Source organism: Catharus ustulatus, chromosome 8 (genome assembly GCF_009819885.2).
Source record: "Catharus ustulatus isolate bCatUst1 chromosome 8, bCatUst1.pri.v2, whole genome shotgun sequence".
Classification (NCBI taxonomy): domain Eukaryota; kingdom Metazoa; phylum Chordata; class Aves; order Passeriformes; family Turdidae; genus Catharus; species Catharus ustulatus.
The window spans coordinates 17,838,596-17,860,650 of NC_046228.1; the positions used below are offsets into that span (position 1 = coordinate 17,838,596).

At 41.9% G+C, this 22,055-nt stretch overlaps 1 protein-coding gene across 3 annotated transcripts in view; it reads right to left on the bottom strand.

Moving 5' to 3' along the window:
• The window catches only part of C8H10orf71 (chromosome 8 C10orf71 homolog), a 74,790-nt gene that overhangs the window by 36,184 nt on the left and 16,551 nt on the right, over nucleotides 1-22,055 (bottom strand). The window contains exon 2 of one of the 3 annotated variants that reach the window (XR_004418599.1): nucleotides 16,467-17,802. The exons of the other annotated variants lie outside the window; for them this stretch is intronic. The gene's annotated coding sequence lies outside the window, so the exon portion shown is untranslated. Of the gene's footprint in view, nucleotides 1-16,466; nucleotides 17,803-22,055 lie in introns of those variants that run through there. 3 annotated transcript variants of the gene reach the window in all.

A 22,055-nucleotide genomic window follows, 5' to 3' on the forward strand; every position in this document is an offset into this window, starting at 1 on the left:
ACTTCAGCTAAAATTTCCTTAGCCTAAGAGCCCTCAAATATGCTTTACAAAATATACCTGTCATTTAGCATCAGTCCCTGCATGCCCATCCCCAGGCATGGCACTTCATAGTCTGTAGTTTGTGAGACCCTCAGTTTTGCATTTCCTTTCTCCTTTAACATGTCATGCCACTTTTGCTGTAGCCAAAGGTGTCCATGCCCCTGTTCTGTGGCCATCAGCATCCTCCTACAGCTATTTAAAACTTCTCACTTCTGATATTGTCATTCCCACCCTTCCCAGTGGCCTCCCTACATCCCTACTCCCCTCAAACCCTTCTCCCAGCTTCACACAGATGCCAGGGACTATACTAACCTCTTCCACAGACATTTGTCTCAGAAGCAAGTAAATTACTTCAAGTAAATACTGAAGCCCCAACTAAGCTGTTAATTATCCATGGTAAGTACTGGTAAGAGTGCTTATATTTCACTCCAGCAGAGGCTGCCAGGGTGAAGGAATTACCTCTTAATGCTGATCATAAAGGACTTAATTTTACTAATGTTGTCTAAATGTTGCTGTATTGGAGTCCTACTGATGACTTGAGAAATTTAAAAATCCTTCAGTCATAGAGAACACAGAATAATATACCAAAGCAGTGACACACTAAACTGTACACATGCAACTCAGACTAGAATTTTTCCTACATGGTTTAGACAATTGAATGCCAAAGGAACATGATAGGATAGGTGAGGCACTGGAGCTGATGAGGTACTGGAAGAAGTTGCCCAGAGAAGCTGGGGATACCCCATCCCTGCAAGTGCTCAAGGTCAGGCTGGAGGGGCTCTGAGGAACATGGTCTAGTGAAAGGTGCCCCTGCCCATGACAGAGATGTTGAAATCAGATTATCTCTAAGGTTCTTTTCAACCCAAACCATTATAGAATGATGCTACCAAATGAACCCTTGCCTCCCTTAATCAATGCCAGACCATGTGAACATGTGGAACACTGAAAAATCTTCCATTTTCAAGTCAGAAATTTCCCACCACTAAGATAGGTCCTGACGCAGGTTTTATTTGTTTTGTATGTCTTTGGGCATGAGGGAAATAAATTTTGTACAAAACCTTCTGCTGCATCTGCATTCGCTGCTAGGTGATAGTACAATCAAAGGACTGAACTGGAAAATTCAAAAGCTCAAAAAGAGGAGAAAACATAATTAATACTGAAGAACCAAAGAGATGAGAATGGATCTAAGCAAGTCAAGAGGACATCAGTTCCAGCCCAGCCTTCATTTCCAGGTAGTGTCAATCAAGGCATGACTTCCTTAGACAAGGAGAAGAAAGACATGGGAAAATGCTGTAAAAGAAAAATTAGTCACTGGACATGAAAAATGTCCAGAGGCATTGGACATGTCTTGACATTGGAAATGTCTAAGCAGCACCTAGAGCTGTGAGCTGCAGGCAGAAATGGCCCCACAGGCTGCAGGGGTGGCACCTCTGCAAAGACCACTCTCCCTGGCATCCCAGTAGGGGATGGGGGCATTGAAGGACACTCACCACCAAAAGGGGATGGGTTTGATTTTCTGCAGCCAAAACATGGACACGTAGATGAGATCTCTTCCTCACTCCTCATTCTGCAAACCCTTGCTTAGCTGGACCCATGAAGAGACTTGGTGTACATGGGCCAGGCTCAGGTGCCTGCAAGCCCACAGAGAAAATAAGAGCCCAAGAAGTGTACTTCAGATTTCCCTTGAACACAGGAGTACCAACCTAAGATTATATCCATGTACACTGACCAGATTTATACAAACCCTGCAAAATTCACATCAAGAGATCAGGGTAATTTTATGTGTACTGTTTCCACCTTTTCCCTGGGGGAGAAACAGATGAGTCTGTCATGATGTCACTTGTGCCTCTTTATAGCAATCCTGAGAACCTACATTCCACTTTCTATTTTACCCTCCCTGATGTTCCCCCTCAACCAAAGCCCTCAACAGCATAGTTTTGGAATGACAAACATCTTCACAGGCTTGAGTGACTGCAGTAACCTCACATTCCCTTTCCTGGTGCAGCTTGCATATCACAAATTCACATAGTTCGAAGTCAGCCCTTGAATACTTCACATGCTGGTTCTGCTGCTTCCCCCTATGGCATCAACACCTTTAAGCAACCCCATGTTGCCCCTGACCCGGTTCATCTGATATGCTTTAGACTAATAAACAAGGACAGAGACAAACAGATGGGAAGGAAATCAAGAAACATGTTATGGCCAAGGTCTCGATTCCTACAGAGCAATGGAGACCAAGTTTGCATCAGTGACCACCTCACATTTGTTGCCCACCTCACATTTGTTTCCCACCACCTAAAGCTTTTAAGGGCATCTTCAAATTAATCTAATTCACTAAGTGCTGTGTGTGAGGGGAACCAGGAGTAGGAGTTTGCAAGCTCAGTGGAGATGGATAAAGGGGAATGGCATCTACCAGAACGTGTGGTGCTGCAAGGATCCAGTGAGAAAGGCAGTTTGTTTCAGATCCCTCCCAGAAGATTAATTTGGGCTGTGATGTAGGCAGACGTTAGTACATAGTAAAAGCTGAATGCCTTGGCTGTCACTTGATCAGGCATAGTGATGATTTTACTAGCAAAGTGCCTCTGCACTGAGATGCTGTTTCTGCTAATTGCCTATCATTAACAGTACCTCCACAGAAAAGACTTCGGGCCTCATCCATCAGAAAGAAACATAGGACAGATCCTATAAGATTCTAAGGTTCTAACTACCTTAATGTAGGTACTTAAATTCCTGTTGAAGGAGTTAAAACAGATTTTTACATCCCTCTATCTATATATAATGGCTTAAAGAAAGCAGGGAGGTAACATATTTAACTTTCTTACTTCAGCTATCTAAATTTGAATTTTACTGCCCTTCTTCCTTTGTCCATAAAGATATTTCCATTCACTTTGGCAGGCACAGCCCTATCATGCAGAGATGAGATTTCTGAAAGCCTCTGTCAGAGGATGAAAGCTTTCAGCTTTTCACAGAACTGAACACACAGCAAAAGGACTGTTTTTCACAGGCAGATAATGTCATGTATTTGGGGGGAATCCGCATGGAAATGAATGCTTATTTTACTTTAACCTGGTGTTTATGAAATGTCTAATGACTTCTAGTGCTTTGTGGTGTTAGATGTAAAAGAAGAAAAAACACAATTCTTACCCCAAAGAAGGGAATTAGCATGCTTATGCCTATTATATTATAAAGATGCAATGTTTGCTTTATGTCAAGAGAAGTCCCAGCTTCTTTAATGCCTTATGTAAGTGCAAATATTAGCTAGCACTGAAATGGGATAAAGTCATGTCATGTACAGTTCCTGTCTTGTCACCAGTATTGTTCATATTATAAAGAAAGTGGTAATTAATTTGAATAGGAACTGCATGATTTGTTCAAGTAACTCTTCTCTATGTACATTCAAAAATGGCTTCTGACAACAGGATGTCAAAAGTAAAGTGCAACATGTTTGTACATGCAAGGAATAACAGAAATGAGCTACAGGAGCCCAGTTATCCACTATTCACTAGTCATAGCTGCCCTGGAGTAGCAGTCAGACAGCAAAAGTTTCCTTATCACTAAAACAAGCACACACCCCCACACCCAAAACCACCAGCCAAACATTTCTACCCAGACACTTACCAGGTGTTTTTGTGGAAGTTATGTATCTCACATTTCATATCCCCTCTTTTGTTGGTTGAATTGACTAGCAAAAGGAAAAAAAAAATCCCTGGATGCACACAATTTTTGCTGTGCCAGTGCAATGGATCATTCTGTTCTCTGGTTACAGCACATCATGAGAATGCAATTCAGCGGGTGACCCAGCCAAGAGGGGATAACAGGGACATGAACTACCTGAATTACCACTCCTATGGAGCACTGAACCTACATTGTCACAAAGGAACAGATGGTGTTTTTCAGGAGTCCATTCCTTGTAAAGATGCTCAACCTTTCCACATTTACAGAATATTTTCTTGGAAGATTTATTCTGTTCAAAATTCTATTTTACACCTGGAAGGGGAGAGACAAAGAAAATTTCTTCTACTTTAATATCTATGTTCTTTAGTAGAAACTCACCATGGTTTCCCTTTAATAAAGTCCAACATGCTTATACAGAATACAGACAGAGAGGAGATGCAAGAATATCGGATGGAAATTGGACATACTTTACCTTTTTCTCTTGCTCCGAAATTTCCCAGCCACTGCATTTTGCTCCTCCACCACACACACCACCTTCAGAGAGTAGGCACCTAGCCATTTTCAGAGGTTGCTTAGGAACTTTCTAAGTTATCATCATACACGTCAAAGGTATTTTAAGACACAGCTGAGTGTATCAGAATATGCAACAATGACAAAGCCAGGCTGCCTGGCATGTTTTGCTCATGCCGTATGAAAACCTACATAGGAAAAATTCCAGCAGTGCTGCCTCAGTAAAGGAATTTTATCAACAAACACCCCTCCAGTGACTGAGATAACCAGAAGACCAGACAATATCATCCAGTGAATACTGGAGCCCTTCATTTAGGGTCACACAGTCCAAAACTCACTGCTCAGAGAGCCAGACTCTCCCACAAGGATTTGTCATGAGCTTTGCGGGATTGTTTCTTCCTCCTGTAGCACCCCAGTTCCTCTGGCACTTTTACAAATGCTACAGTATCTCCACTTGGGTTTATAGTGCTTCAGAGAATGTAAAACCTATGGAAGAATCTCCTCCTCCAGTTGCTCACTCATATTTCAGCAATGAGACAAACGATGTAGACTACTTCAGCACTGCCTTCCCTGATGTACACAGGAGACCTGAGTGCATGTCCCAAGGCTTTTTTCTTTGCCTCCTTGCACATCTCTGAGTTGGTAACAGGGCCAAGCTACAGTGTCCCTCAAGTAAAATCCAGAAAACATGTTTTAAAAAAGTGCCAGCATCTCTGTAGCATAACACATTCCTTTACACAGAAAAGGAAAGAGAAATAAAAAAGGAGCAAGGCTGGAATGCTGAACGGTTTCCCACAGTATTCCTTAATGCCAAGGGAGGAAAGCATTAAATAACTGGTGCAGGCGTGCTTCCCTTTGTTAACACACCCGACATCTGTGATTCTGCTGCTTGCTGTGATGTGGAATCCCTTCCAGTTGTCCCAGCAGCTCAGAGTCCTGACAGAGGGGAAGATGGAGAAAATAGCAAAGGAAGAGCAGCTGTGAGTTTTCAAGCATAGTTTCCATTTGTTCTGGATGCCCATAGCAAAACCACCTCGATTTTTTGGCAGTAGCCAGCCTGAACATGTTTTCTTCAATTTGTTCCATGATGTGACATGACATGTTAATGGAATGGAACATCCACACACACCAGGCTGCTGGAGGTTGTCGAATGTCCCTTGGTATCCATAAGCAAAGTGCACAAAATCTTTCAATCTTTTTCCAAGAATCTTTTTCAATTGGACCCAAGATTTACTTGGCCACACTCTGAAAATATATATTTGAGCCTGAGGACTGGATTTGTGTGATGATGAGCTGTCATCAAGAGCTATTAATGAAACGAAGGAAATGACCCCATGGATCAGACCAAGGAATTTTTTCACTCTGTGTCTAGCTGAAGTGGCCAACACAGAGGATACTGGAATCCTGTCAAAGGATGTTGACATGAGTCAACCAGCAATGTTTGCAAGGGTCAGTCTGTAACAAGGTATTCTGCTCACCTGAGGTATTTCTTTTTGATTTTTCTCTTTGGGACTGACATGCATCCCATTGCATCAGACTTACTACTTCCTTTTCAAATTGGGTTGGCTTGCCATTACTGAGAAAGTTTTTTTATATTTGTCTGTCTGATTTGTTCTGCTGAAATTCTTCATTTCACAACATTTGTTTTCTTAATTTTTTAAGAGAGTCTCCTTTTTGAACCCACAACCATCTTGGCACCCCATGCTATCATCAGCTGCTCCACTGGTCTTTGCTTCATGCCATCTGAGTCCATTTTTACCTACAGAATGAATTCCACAAAGAATGAAAGTTGGCCAGGACAGATTTCTTTTGAACTTCAGATGGAAGAGAAGGAACAACATTTTAGTGTGTCTCTAATTACAGCCACCATGACAGTTCATATGTGTAGCAATAAAAATAACCATAAACCTACCTAATCATTAAAGTAAAGCAAACAACTCCTCTCTGTATCATCATACACAGGTACTGGAGTTGCTAATAAACCAGGAAGAGCACTGAGGCACAGTTTCTCCACAGTTTCTTAAACAACTTTAGGGGCGTATTTTTATTAAGTATATGAAAGGCAGATGATCTTAAACCTCAAAAAGAGTCTGTATAATAATTGTGTGCTCCTCTAATGCTCTCCAAAGACCTATTCAGAGTCCATTCTGAAAGACAATAATATATCAAGAACTTCTGCAAACTTCCTCCTAATGAACACATGCCAATTTGAGACCAAGAATTCTGGCCTCAGAGGACAAAATAACCACTGCACTTAGTCTCTGGGTGTTTTGCTACTTTATTTCAGAGTGATTCAAAATCTAATTAAATTTCTAAACTCTAATGAAATTACAGAAGAAAAATCATTTAGGATTATATTATATACAATTACTCACAGCTGAAAATTACAGTTAGCCTCTTTCACCAAGATAGGGTCTCCTGAGAAATCCTTGTTATTCATATAACGTATAAATCTGACATTACTCCCACTATTTACAGGTCGAAGGTAAAAGCAGAATTAATTAAACATATATATCCTGCCCGGTGGCTGGATGGTGAAGAATAGAGGGAAGGCTGATAATGATGACGGTGCTTGAAACCACATTTCCCAGTTTGGTGAAGAATCACAATAAAGCTATTACAAAGCAGGATTCTATTAAGTCTCTTATTCTGGTCAGTGCTTTTCCTTGCTGGAGGTATGCTGTGAACAAGAGCAGTGAAGCTTACACAGTAAGCTGTGTGCAGTCACCTAGTCAAGCTCTTTGAAGCATTTGTGGAAAAGCAGCAAGGAATAAAGCTACTAGTTTTACAGATTTCATCCAAATATTCATATATTTAGTTCCTTCTCTGAAATACTGAAACTACCTGAGACTGCTGATTTGGGCCAGCAGAAGCAACAAAAACCAACCAAAGCAAAACAAAACAAAACCACCCCAAATAAAAAAACCCAACCACCAAACTCTAAAACAAAACAAGAGAGCTGACATTCCTGTTACTACTTCCACAAGAGGTTTTCAGGAATCTTTGCAGGTGAAACATAAGGTACAAAAACACTGGAGGTTTCTCACAAGGATTCTGATCTTTCCCATCCAGCTGGTGCAGAGATTTTTGTTTGCTTGGTTTTGGTGTTTCCACAGAGTACCAGGAGCAGAGAACGCAAAAATGAGCTAAACACAAATACTTGCTATGACATCTGCCACACTCAGTCGGTTGTACCAATGCTTCACACAGCTAAATAGGCCAGGGACATCAGGACATTTTTCTTAGGTAGAAGTTGCTGTCGGGGAACTGTCTTGCAATGGTTTAGCAGCCACAGTGAGCTGCTTCTCTATTCCTGAAAAAGCTGATTATGAAAGGGAAGTATTGAAATAAGTGCTCTGCTGAAAACATTGATAGCATTCAAGTTGCGTTCATAAAAAATATTGCAATGCTGTAAGAGAATGCCTTAGAAAGTTCTTCTTCTAAGACAGAAAATCCACTTGCTTATCCACTGATTTAGAAGATTTCAGCAGAAACAAATTCACTGGCTGAACCAGGATGTGACTATTGGCTGTCCACCTTCTCCGTGAAACATTTTCAAGTTTGTTTATATATTGAACTTAAACCCAAAAAAGGGAACTCGTGTTTCCAAACGTAACTACTCAGGATGTGACTAGTTTCTCAATAGTCATGTGACCTGCTTCAGCTTTTTTTTTTCTCAGACACTGCAGAAGAGTAAAATTCATGAAAACTTGGGTGAAACCACTCTGTTGTCACAACTTCATAATGACCTTACTGACAAACTGGATATCAGCCCCAACAGCATTTCTTCTCTTATGTAAGTGATCTAACTTATTTGTTCTCCATTCCTTTTGAGAGCTTTTATTCCTGAGCTTGGTGGGTTTATTTATTCCCCATCTTAACTGTATATATCTTGTGTAAAACTTTGTTTCTTGGGGAAAAAGCATTTGTTGAGCCAGAGGGGCTGAGTTTTCTAGCTCACATTTCCTATTCTGGGCGCAGAGGGCTCAGCAGTGCCCAGTCCAGAAGACGCCGTGAAGTTAAAAATGCCTGCAGCTTGCAGATGAGATGTGCACCTGCTGAGCACTTTGCTCAGCACTTGTTGAGCACTCTGTTTCCTTCTGCCTGTGCAGGAAGCAGCACTTCAGCAGAGTTTGAGGGAAAGTTGACCTGTGTGCATGCAGGCTGCCAGCCGCTTTGGGGCTCTGCCTTCCCGGACCGGCACGGTCCTGCCGCTCCTAATGCTCCGTGCCGGCCAAAGCGGGGCTGTCTCAGCCTGCTTCTTACTCCGCTCGTACTCATCTCCACTCGGTGCCGGGAACAAGTGAGCTCACGGCTGGGAAGCCTCAGCAGGGTCCTATGAACACAGCGTGGTCTAGCGGGGAGGGGGAGCTGGCAGCACTGCCATGAGCTGCTGCCGTCCCTCGGCGCTCTGAAGGGGGCAGGCATCACCCTCTGGTGGCAATAGCCTCAGCTTTTACCTAAGGAGCTCCTCCTGTCTACCCTGCTTCATGCAGACATTCACAGACAATCACCACCTACACTTGGGGAGTCCCACAGGGGCAGTTTGCCCCACCTGAGCCATGCTCACCACTTATTCCAGCTTGCATGTACCGGGTGTCTGCTCCTGCCTCACCGTCTGCACAGCTGTCCACACATCTGCAGCAGTGCCCTCCCTGACTCTGGGCTCCCCATTTTTATGTTTCCTTTCCTATTTGCTGCCTCGATTATAAATGACACTGGCTGCTGCAATGCTGTTGCAATGAGGAAAATTATGAATTTTTGGAGGAAGGGAAAAAAAAGTCACATGGAAGCAGGAGGTAACAAGCAAAGGGACTAAGGGAAGTTCTGTGTACTTAGAAAGATGAGGCACACATTGCTGTTTATCACTGCAGGTTCTGCCTGGGAATGGGTTACAACGCCTAATCCGGTGGGGAAATTGAGCTCTTCCTGCTCCCTGATTTTATGCCTAAATTGCATTCTGCACCATTTTCCTGGCTGGGCTGACCTCTGGGCATGGCACAGTGTGAGCAGACTGTGTCACAGAGAGCACAGGCACAAACCAAGCCGTGACACCAGGCTGCTTTCTGCCTGACTCAGCTCTGTGTGCAGCAGGTCTGGGCAGGGCTAAGCCTGCCTGGAGTTACACCGAGATCACAGAGTCAGCTCCCAGCCCAGCGTGTTTATCTGGACTCCATCACTGCCTCAGCAGCTCTGCCTTGCAGTGGGTAACTGTTGGAGTCTGTAAGTCAAGAGTCTCTCTGAAGAATTCAGAGAGAAGTCACAGTGCAGGAATTGAATTAAAACCTTTGGATGGATTGAAGCATGTTAAGCCACTCCCGCATAAAGTAGAGGTGCAAGTTTAAGTTTTAGATTAAGCAAGCATGCAAGTAAGTAAGTGCTTTAGAGAATAAAGGTCTCAGATACCAGTGTAGAAGTACAAGTTCTAGTGAAGGTAGAAAAACATAGTCCTAGATACTAGTGTTTCTGTAGAGGTTCCAAGAACATAGTTTTAGACATAATAAAACTAAGTAAGAATATGGCTTACATTTTGTAGATAGAACAAGATAAACCATATGCGTAGTTTATACGTAACCTGGCGTGCTAAAAAACTAGAATTCTAATAGGTCAAAAAGAAATGGTTCAAGTTCATGTCTTTAGCTTGTTGAGCAACTTGTATATCAGAATCTATGCACTGGGGAGAGATTTTTTTTTGCCTTTTGCTTTTGTTCCTGCTCTCTCATCACTGCCATCACCATTGCCCGAAGAAGCCGGGAGCTGCCCAGCAACATCGGCCCTGCTGGGACCTTCAGGAGCAGCTTCTGCTCTATCTGGGGCTCTACACCAAAACTTAGCATGGACTTCAACGCTTGTGACCCTTTGCTTTTCGAGACTGATGTGCCTTTGCAATAAACAACTCTACAACAACTATTAGCTACTCAGCTCTTTCAAGAAAACACCCACAGGCAGGTAACCACAGGGGCAGAGAGAGGGCTGTGTGTGCAGCAGTGAGAGCTCAGGCAGCAGGTAACCTCAGGGGCAGAGAGAGGGCTGTGTGTGCAGCAGTAAGAGCTCAGGCAGCAGGTAACCTCAGGGGCAGAGAGAGGGCTGTGTGTGCAGCAGTAAGAGCTCAGGCAGCAGGTAACCTCAGGGGCAGAGAGAGGGCTGTGTGTGCAGCAGTAAGAGCTTCCTCCCCCTGCCTGGTGCTGGCTCCAGCACAGTTCCCCCCGCAGATTCTCCGCTCCTGTTCCCATGCCCCAGGTGTAAGGTAGGAGCCTGCAGCCTCCCCTGCACACTCACCGAGACGTTCCCAGCGCTGGAGGTGCAGCCTGGTACCCCAGCAGCTCCGGGCTCATCCCATCCCTGCCAGCCGCACATCCCGGGCCGGGCACACGGCACACAGGGCACAGGGCACCGGCGCTGCCTGCTCTGAAAAGTGATCCACAAGTCACCCAAGCGTGGGTGTCAAATTCATCTGCTAGGCTCTTCCACACAGGAGCAAATACTCTGCAAGCCCAGAGGGTTTATTCAAGATGGGAGTGTTAGTCTAAACTCTCTACAGAGTCAGAAATCCAGCACTGGGACCAGAGCACTGCAGAGTTTAAGGCATCATTTCTAACCCTCCCAAATGGGAGCTTTTTGTACGTCCCCGAAAGATCTAAATTGCAGATAAGATCAAGATCAAACAGAAAAATATGTGTATTTGAGTTAGTTAATCCACCTATTTCCACCCAGAAAAACACTGAAACAAATAGAATCCACCTAACACTGCCTTGGAAAGCAAACGGTATTTAAGCAGCATCCAGTAAATGATATTAAAGCTTAATTAAAAGCATATTGAAAGTATGAATTAAAAATATTCTCTATAGTCTTGTGGGTTTTCAGGAATTTCCCTCCCTTTTAAAAAAGAAACTAATAATTTAATCTCAATATATTAAACTGACCTACATAAAATATTCCATGTAAAATATTATTTCTGCCATAAAACACATAATCTGTCACTGGTTTAATTCCATTAGAAAGCATACATTAAGGTCTATGTATTATGATCATTAAGATAATAAAAGTAATACAATATCACTTTTATTATGCTTGAATTTAAAACATTCTTCATATGAGCACAAAGAATAATTAAGGGGATGGAAGAAAGGTGTTTTTTTAAAATTTATAATGAAATAAAATCATAGGCGAGAGCAAAGAGACTGGGTTTTAATATGGAAAAACAGAAGCTATGCTTTTTATGCCCACTGTGTAGCCTTAGAGTTTTTTGTTCTCTTTAAATTTTCTAATCTTCATAACTTTGATTTGGGTAATTTAGTATAGACTGTATAAACACAGATTCTCTACCTCTTACAACTCCTCTTTTGAGTGTCATGGAGGTTTTGGAGAGAAAACATTTCTGCTTGTACAAAATAAGTTTCCAGATATTTTCATTATGAAGAAAAGTTTGGCAAAAAATGGACTTTCAGCTCTGAATTATAGTTCCCAAAATATATTTTGCTTTAAAACTCATGATTTTTTTAAGCTCTTCTCCAGATTTTTGAAGTTTCATTTGTAATTTATTAAAATTTGGGAATAGAAATGTGATTGAGACCAGGAAATAAAAACAAATCTGTTGTAAGCCACCCAATATATCAGATTTTTTTGACATAACCCTGGAAGCCCCAGGGCCCACACTCAGCTCAAGAGTTTTAGCAGTCTGAAAAGCAGACAGAAGATTATTTCTGTTAAGACACCAAACTGCCTTGTTTTGGAATGTAAGGACTATGCTTCAAGTTTAAAAGCAATCATGTTTATAGCATTCATTTTACTGGACAACAAATGAAAGCACAGACCCCAAAACCTCAATAAAATAAAATTATTTCTCCACAAGAAGTGCAGGAGAGCAGCTGGGACATGTTGGACACCTTAGCAGTAGGAAAACAGAGTGCATTTAAGACATTCTGCTTGGGTTTCATCCAGACAATCCTCCCAATTCCCTGCTGTGGAGGGGAATGCCAATGAACGATGATGATGTGTGCACAGTAGCTGTGTTCCCACCAGGTGCCACATGTGCTGTCACCCTGGCCAAAGAGCAGTGACTGTGCTCTGTCTGCAGTGTGTGCAGGAGACAGCAGCTCAGCAGCACACAGGTTTGGAATGCAGGAGCCACACCTGACCTCATGGTCCAGCAGCTCCTGCAGCTGCACATCAGTTCCATCATTTGGAGCTACTTGAAAAGGCTGTGGTGGAAATATCCTTGCACTGAAAAAACATTACACTGTACATTTTTAACAATTTCCTGTAATAACCAAGCAACATTCAAATGAAACATGATCTCTTCTTTTTTCTCATTTTTAAAAAAAAATGTTGATTCTGTTTTCTTCCTAAAGTATGTGGGAATGAATTGTTTTCTTCAAAGCCACTCCATTCTGAGGGCCTGCAAACTCTGAGCATCAGGCACCATGGCTCAGTGGCTTTATGGAGAAGGGGAGACCCAGGAGGTGTCCTTTTCATAAGAGGGAACTTTGATGCAGAATTCTCTGGAAAGGTTTGCTTCCAGCCCACAGAATTTATTTGCAAGAGGAAAAGACTCTTCTCTGCCAGCAATAAATCACATTCTGAATTCTGGAACCACAGGCAGGATTGGGATTCATGTTTTCTTGAAAGGGGAGTTGGGCTATGCCATATCCTCACTTGTTAGCATGTTTTATTAGCTTTAGTGCATCTGTAATCTTTTCCTTGATTTATAGCAGCTTCTCTTGTATAGAGCTCTCTGCCTTGCAGTGACAAAACCATGGAATGGAAACAGTGCTAAAGCAATATAAAATTTTGGAATTGTATTTTTTCTTCAGGTCAAAAAATGGTACAATGTGGTCACATTTCTAGGATGCCCTCATTAACTTGACTGATAACATTTCACTACTGCAGAAAGCCTCAGATTCTATCTTAAGACTTGTTAGAAGTAATTATTTTAAAAAAGTCAGAAATGGCATTCTGCTCGATGTCCTAACAGGCTAAAATATTTCCATTCCAGATTTTTGGAGAGCAAAGGTACATGCTTCTGGAAACCCAGAGGATGAAGTAGGTGAGTTCAAGGTGGGATTTTCACTTCCAGACAGGAAGTTAGAGGCTAAATAACAAAACCGAATGTCCTTAGAAGACCTTGTATACTTTTTATGCCTAGAAGATTAGCATTGTGAGTTTGTGCTTGCCTAGTGCTGCAGAGTCCTGCCATGTGACTGACACCAAATTATGTGTATGAGGACAGAGCATGGGACTCGGATCCTAAACACAGGCACCCTCCCGTGTTCAGGATCTGAACCACTGACACAGTGATGCCAAATCACAACATATAATTTACACTTCAAAATTCTAACTCCTCCCAGCAACAACTTACAGACGCAGAACCATTGGGCAAGGCAGGAGGGGAGGCACTGGGAGGTGCATATGTGTGTGTGCATATCTGGAAGCAGCAATAACAGTTTGGAAGGATGCAGATTGGCAAAGGAGTGTGGATGGGGGACTTTGCTATCGGGGTAAAAGGAAAGACCTGGCTCTAAAACTTGGCTGAGACCTGCACACACCAAAAGCTGAAATTGTTCATTATCATAAAACACCCTTGAACCCATTGTGTTCACATGGCTTCATGATATGCAAGGGTTTGAAAGAACAGACTCAGACTCTTCTCAGCTACCTACTCTGACTCAGCATTTTTTTTTTAGGAATGTATTTAAACTTTGTTCCATCTGAAACTCAAAGAACGTATTTATTATTTAATGGTGGTGTATACTCACTGAGTTGTTTTCAATATTTGCAGATTACACATATGTTATTATAGGAGTTATTCTGGGAACACTTCTAGCAATTGGTTTTGTAGCAGTAATAATCTGCATGATGAAAGTCAAAATGATCGACAGTGAGTTTGGAGGTAAGAAAAAAATACTCCTGATCCCTTTTCCATAGATCTAGTTCTCTTCATCTTCTGATACAGCAGATCTGAGCTTCAGTGTTAGCAATTGTGTGTGTACAACAGCTCTGGTTTTCCAGTGAAGAACTATATAAAAAGTGTCTGAATTGCTGGACTGCCTAGAACTGCAGATTCTCATCTCACTATAACCAAGTCTACTCTTTAGCCTCAAAGCTGTTTCTCATGATACCCTGGGGATATGCTACAAGCAAACTCAAACCAGACAAAGTATTAGCCAACATACAGCTCTGAGAAAATTGTCCTGAGATATTCCAGCTGGAAGAATCAAGAAAGGCTTTAGGAAAGTTGCATGACACAACTAATATCAAAGAGTTTTGCCTCCGGAAGGATGGCTGGATCTTTACCAGTTGTAACTAGGTCTCCTGGTTGCCTCCCCACAAATTCTGTGGAGGCCTATCACCACTCTGTTCCTTGTTTCTCAGTTAACCACATTTTCCTCTTCTCACTTTAGGTTCAGAAGGCAAAATGGAGAGAAGGTAAGAGTCATTGTGTTTTCTGCTATGCACAACTTTTAATTGCTCTCTCTCGTTATGCATGGTGCTTCCCCACGTTTGAATGATTGCACATAACACACATAGTAAGCCTCTAGAGGACTGGGATAGCTAGTGAATCTGCATGGAAAAAGGAATTTTAACATTTCAAGAATACACAAGAAAACCCAGCTGAGATACTCTTTAAAATGCAAATCCTTCAAACACTTGTGATGAAGCTTGATTTTGTTGTTGTTGTTGTTTGTACTGTGCATAATAACAGCAACTCTGGGTAAAAGGCTTCACCTAAATGAATTAGGACTATGATAAGGTGAGAAGAACAAACATAGAATACCTGGTAAACTTCATGGCTTTCATGGCTTTCAGGACAGTATAGACAGAACAATGAATGGGAAAGTCATCAGAAACAGCTAAGCCAGAGCAGAAAAGCCAGAGACCAGAGTCAAGAGAAAAGAGAATAAAGTGATGAGAAGGACAAAGACAAGAAAAACCACAGCAGGCAGTGGTAGATTTACTGCCTGGGTGAAATGCAGACAGGATGATCTATGAACTGTTCCATGCTGGACTTCTCTAGCTCTCTTTGCTGTTTATTATGTGTCGTATTTTCTTTCAGAGACAGTCTGAGCATTTATTACATCATCCTCTGATCTTTCTAGGGGAAGTGACTGACTTTGTAGTGGCAGCAAAATTTAACATCTTTAATGGTGACCTTACATTGACCTCTTTGATGTTTCCTTACCTCAGTCTACAGGCATTTGCTAAAAGGTAGAGTGAAATTTCCAGTTTCATGACAAAGTTCTTGTCTTAAGGCTAGAAGTGTGACACAATACACAAACATTTTGCCTTAGAGCCACTGACACTGACCAGTGAGAGAAACTAATTTCACAATGTATTGGAGCAAAACTATTTATGTTAAAGATCACACTTTTAAGGCCAAGTAGGAAAAAACCTAGAAATCCACTGCCACCTCTTAATCAGTACTTTTCAATTCTGCTGTGGTAGTCAGTAGTTCACTAGCAAATCTTTGTTCTCATTCACTTCAGGGCATCTATGTCTTACTCTCTGGTAGGTCACTAAGGCATTCTATAATGCTGGTTATAATCTGGGGAAACAGTATAGCCTTCTACTGGTTTTGAGGAAATCTCTAGCAGTAACAATGATATCAGAGCCATAGAAACATTTTAAAATACCCCTAATAAACTAACCCTTAGTAGGATTTATTCAGGTCTCCAGAGAGACATATGATAATTACTTAGATTAACTAATCAACTTAGATTTTACCTACTTGCTTCAGTTCCCTAGGGAATTCTGATCCATGGAATTTTTAGACCAGTGGCTAGTCCTAGAAAACCCTCTGATAAAGTGAAGTCTATTATCTGAAGTCACCTGATTTATTCCAACCAACCATATAGCCATCCTGAATCTCTCAGGGAAATGCAACCTGAAACCTTCAGTGTTGAGACACCATCCCTTTAGGATTCAGAAAAAAAAAACCCAAAAACTTAAAGCAACTGAGAGAACACTCAACCAAATTCACCTTCTGCCAAATTTTGTTTTAAATTTTACATCCTTATTCCTACAAATGCCACGAACCACTCAATATTTGCCTAGCTGGGAAATACTCTGAGTGGGCATCACCCAGCACTGTAGTTTCATAGCCAGTGGAGCTGCTCAGCCTTGTCCCAGCTGAGGGTCTTGATGCAGATAATCACCCTCTGTGTCAGAACCCCAATTAGCTGGTACTGAACCTAAGTGACCCCTTCCAAGAACAGATTTTCACTAAAATCAGGAAGTATCGGATGCATCCCCCTTGATAATTTCCAAAATACTTAAAACACAATGTTTTGACACCCACATGACACTGACAGTTTATTGTGTAATAATTAACAGAATTTACCACTTTATTTAGTCAGGTACATAACACTAAGATTTAAACAATCAATTCACAATGAGTTGCCCTTAAACTCAACGGGATATTTACTAACACTTGGGAAGAAAAAGGCTTGAGGCAAGATTCTGTCAGCCAACAAAACAGCAATTTATATGTCAACTGACAATTATTTAATGTCCTCTTTTTTAATTAATAGCTCATGTCAGTATCAAATGCCATCTTGGTGTAAGCTTGGTAAATTATAATGCCTAAAAATTTCATGCAAGTTTAATGTATTCATAAAAATGTCTGGGCACATTTAATGCTGGCAATATTTTGAGTTAACTACGTTGCATGTCAGCCAGATTTATCTTGACAGGAGGCAAAGAAAGAGACATACAGAGAAAGGGAGAAGGGTGGAAAGAGAATGTTTACTAGAAAGGAAAAGGTACATATTTTTAAACCTGCTGCAAATGAATCTGTTGTCAAAACATCCTAGGCAACAGCACACACAAAATTCTTCATGCCTCTCACTGGTTCTAGGTTCTGCAGGACTCCATGCAAATAATTCAGTAGAAAATCAGGTTTTAAATGCAATACACAAGTTCTTCTGATGTTTTGTGGAAGAGAGGAGGAGCTTGGGAGGTGCTTGCCAAGCGTATGATGATTTTCTTTTCTATCCAAAGCTCATCTAAATATTCTCTTATGTTTTCCCTCTTGACTTCTCAAGGACCAACTTCTCTCTCCTTTGCTAGACTGTGCTTGAGAAACACAGGATATTTTTAAGAATCATAGTATTCTTTAGGTGAATGGAGGTGGTCTTGGAATGTAACTGTACCTTAAAATCCTCTAATGTGTTCTAAAAATCTCTAAAAACACTGCCACACATTGCATAGGAGGAGAAATCATCCACTTTGAAAATATAAACATCACAGATGGATGGCATGGAAAAGACTAGGTTTGGGCAATCATGAGCAGGTTTTGATGTTGAGCTGCAGTTTCTTCCAACTATCAGAACTGTGGAAGCCCAAACATCTGAACCAAGAGTCTTTTTCCTAGAACTTTGTCATGTTCAGGTCTGCAGCTTGACAGGCAGGGAATATCATATCCTTCAAACAGGCTCAAAGTAAGATAGAAAGACAAACATCTTGTTTTGGAGAAGAGTTCTTTCTGATCCAAGTAGTCCAGCTTGGTCTATAACACTGTGAATTGCAGAATGCATCATTTAACAAACAGGAAGCCAAAAACATAGACATGAGTCCCATCACCTGCAAATGAGAGACACTGTGTAGTCACTGGAGCCTGAGCTCACAAATAAACTTAACTAGAGGTCTAGTTTAGATGCTAGAGTGGGTAGTTGAGAAAGGCACATGTAAGAGTCCTTTGGAAAATGGTCTCAAAATTTACAAATGAAAATTCCATAAGTAAATACAAATTAACAAAGGAACTTTGGCCTTGTCCGAGAGTGTCACTGGAAGTGTGGTGCACAAGGGAAAAGGGTCAATGTGGAGAGCACAGGTTTCCCAGGATGCTGGGCACTGAATTGCACTGCAGCCCCTCAATACTGACAGCTTTCACAGTGACACTGTAAGTTTAGCCCACAGCCTGCCAGCAAGTTGCCTGCATCTATCTTATTCTCCTAAAACAAGTCTAGTTTTTCTTTTCCTCTCCCAGGAATATTCCTTTTAAACCATGCAGTCAGTTTCATCTTGGATCTGTAGCAGACCAGCCAAGCAGATTCCTCAGAATCTTTGGCACCTCTGTGTGGATGGATTCTCTTAACATCCCTCAGTGATGCCCTAAACTGTTCTATCACTTGCCACTCTTGGTTTCCCAAGCAGACCTTCACAAGGTCTTTCACTCTGACATAGGATATTCTACATACAATTCAATCATCATATCAACAACGTTTTCAGAAGTTGTTAGTGGATTGATTACATATAAGGAAAAACAGAGTGAGCAATGACACTTAACCTCTTCAATGATCCAAATAAGCCTTGCAAAATCAGTCACAAATTATTCCTGTGAGGTCTGTTTTTACTACAGAGCCTCTCTTCATATTGCCACCAGGGCCCCTAAAACAAATAGTGAAGAACTGTCCTGAGGATGGGAGTGGAAGACAAACTTGGAGGGCTCCAGTCCTCTTAGGCAGAAGTGCATTTGCACTTCCCTGAGCAGATATCACCTGCACAAGATGGGTCTGGCCCCATTGATACACCAGAACAGACCCAATTCCTCACTCAGCACTGTAGGGATTGGTGGGTGGTCGATAGGCTGAATGCTGTACTCACTGCTCTAGGTTTGCTCAGCATGCTCCTGGAAACTGAGCTTCATGGAAAATATTTAAAGCTTCACTAATGCAATAATAATGCATGCTACTGCAAATAAATTTAGTACAAGTAGAGATGATCTAAACAACTCCATGTGTGTGCAAATGTTAAACAATCTCAGCAGAAATGGCTGTGTCAACTCTTTGTACATATACATTTGCATAAACAAAATGCCAATACCCATTCTATGTTGAGGCAACAGACACCAGTGACTAGAATAATAAACTGGTTTTTCTTCCTACTTCTATCACTGCCCTGTCTAGCTGAACTTGTTCTTCTGAACAACCTTGGACAAGTCACTGGCTCAGGTTACCCTTTCCATAAAATAAAATTAATCTTTTTATCGCACACTTCAAAATCAAGGACATTAAGCTTTGCACTATGCCAGGGACAGCAGGCTTTAAACAGCAGGAGTAAGACACTCTGTAGGCTGTCAGCTCCCTTAGCACCATTCCTGGATTGAGGGAATACAGACACACACCCCTGAAAGACAGTTTTTTATATATATATATATATATATATATATACACACACAACACAAGTACATATGGCACAAACTGCTAGGGTGAGATTAATTCATTAAACCCGTTTCCAGGATACAGCATACCTCACTGATGCCAGCTACCAACCTGATGGGCAGAGCCACACTTCTGGCTATTTTTTGCTCCTCTCTGGCCACCCTCCACATTCCCTGGGAGGGCACCTGGCCCAGGGCACCTGTCCTCCCCTTGGATATGGGGACTGCCTTTGTCGCTGACCTTTTCACGGCAGCCAAACAGGGAAGAATCCTTACTCCTTCCTACCCCTCTGCACAACTGTTTGAGGCTAGTCTTGAATAGCTCTAAATAATTTGATTGTAAGAGTTGGTGCCAAACCTGCTGAGTCAGGAGAATGCTTTCCTGGTAATATTCAGACACCTGTCAGAGGCAATTCCTTCCACAGCCATCGTGGTTGCTGCTGGCAGACTTGCTGGTGCAAATGATTCCAGTACTAAATGAGTAATTCTACCCTTCCCTAGAGTTGCTGCAAGTCTGGATACAAAAAAAAAAAAAAAAAAAAAAAATAAAAAAAAGGAGAAATGTTTCTGGAAGAGTACCCTCTTCACCCCTGTCAACAGGCACCCAGGGTAACCCAAATATTAGATGCCACCAAGCAAAGATCCTCCTGCTCCCTGGCAGCATCACTCTGCCAAATAAACTGAATAGCTTTGTGTTGCCTAGGGCTTGTCAGAGGAGTGACAACATGGGATTAGCTAGGAATGAAAGCTGCTATGATAGCTAAAGGACAGCTTAAAACCGACACAAACCAAGGCCTCTTGACTCAAGAGGAGTCTCAAGGCAGGAGACTCAAGAGTGCCACAGGTGTTAGTCAGACAAGAACAGCCTCGAATTAAAGCCCCAATTCACAGGTTTTCGTGTATCACATTTAATTTCTGTACACAAGTTCACACTAAACTTAGGGAAAAGGAATCACTGATTTTAAAATCCTAGGAGCTTTTGTCAGTGACATCTCAGAAAACAAGATCCTTTTTTAGAGATCCTTTTTTAATATAATGTGTACAGTCTGTCACATCATTTTATTTCAATTCCCTGATCTCTTACTGTCCAAGAGTTCTGCCTTGCACAACCTGTACTAAGTATCAGCACAACTGTTTGTTTTTCACCTGATTATTGCTTATAATATTCTCCATATTCCAGTGTACTCTACAGGCTGCTGTCAGAGAACAAATAGCAAGCTGAAAGAAATCAATGATACCACAAAGTGATGCTGACTTCTGCCTCTAGGTTGCAATGCTTGGAGATCCATGGTGTACTTCTCAGCAGTTCACACAAGTTTATGGGCTTAAAGGCTTCCCATAAGATTTAAATGGGGTTTAAAGCCACTTTGCAGAGGCTCACAGAATCAATGGAAAATTTGTATGGTCTTCTAAGGGAAGCACAGAAAACCACTGCCTAAAAAGCAATTAGGTTTTTGTATGTGTTTCTGTATGTGCATTAAAACAACACCTGACCCACTCCCAAGTGGTATTTACTACACAGACATTGAAATGCTCCTGCTGGCACAGGAGAAGTGAAGCTGTGGATAAGAAAAATACCTAACCATGTAGGAAAAAATGGACTTTTTAAAGTGTTTGTAAATGAACTTCCATGACTCCCTGGAGGAGAGCAAAGCATGGGAGCAAAGGATGTCCCACCTCTAGAGAAAGGTCTGCACAGCTGTATGCTCTGCTCAGGCAGTCACCCTTCTCCACTGCCTCAGGGAACTGGCCCTGCCAAAAGTCAGTGTGGTAGAACATAAAAATAATCTTCAGAGGTATCAGGTTGTTCAAGGACTTCTGGCACAAGGGAAGTGGCAAAATATTACAGCTAAGGTGCCAGGGAAGGCTGGACTGTCCTGTCTTGCAGGAACTGTCGTTGCCAACAGGACAGGGCAGGCACTGCTACCTTACAGAGCTGTGCTGACCCACCCAGCCCCAAACCAGAGAAATAAATAAGGGAGGAAAAGGAGCAGAACAGAAGAAATCCCTCTGATTCCTGCCTATCTATGTCTCACCTGGAGTATGCCCAGGTCAGACTGAAAAGATGAGAATCAGAATCTTACAGACACCTACAGGGCAGTGAATTTCACGTGAACATTTTGGCAGAGCATTCGAAAAGACATGAATGACAAAATTTCTCTCAGAGAAGGAAAAAAGATGGAGGCAAATTATGTGAAGGATTTTCCCTGCCCACCAAATCTCCTGTGACATTCTTCTTTAGCAAAGACACCAGAAAATGCTTAAGTAGTATTGTAAGATGGGACTATGATGAAGTTCATTTCCCTGTGGAATCGTGAAATTTAATATAAACAAGTCGAGGGCTGCAAGACTAGATCGTGTTCCCAAGCACTGACACTAGATGGAGCAAAACTGAATAAAAGATTTAGAGCAGTGAAGAAAAGATAAAAAGTCTCCCTGCATTTCTGCAACTCTAACTTGTTGCTTATTTGAATTCTCACCTTTTATTATGGCTCTAACGTCACAACTTCTCTCTCTCTACACCTTGCAGGTCAAACACAGGATCGAGCCAAAACAGGTATGTTCAGGGGGAAGGGGGTGCTGGTGGCACAGGGATCTGGAGAGACAATACTGGGCAGACCCAGAGTTGTAGAGGCACATGCACCCGGGGAAAGGTCACACAGCAGTAAAGGAT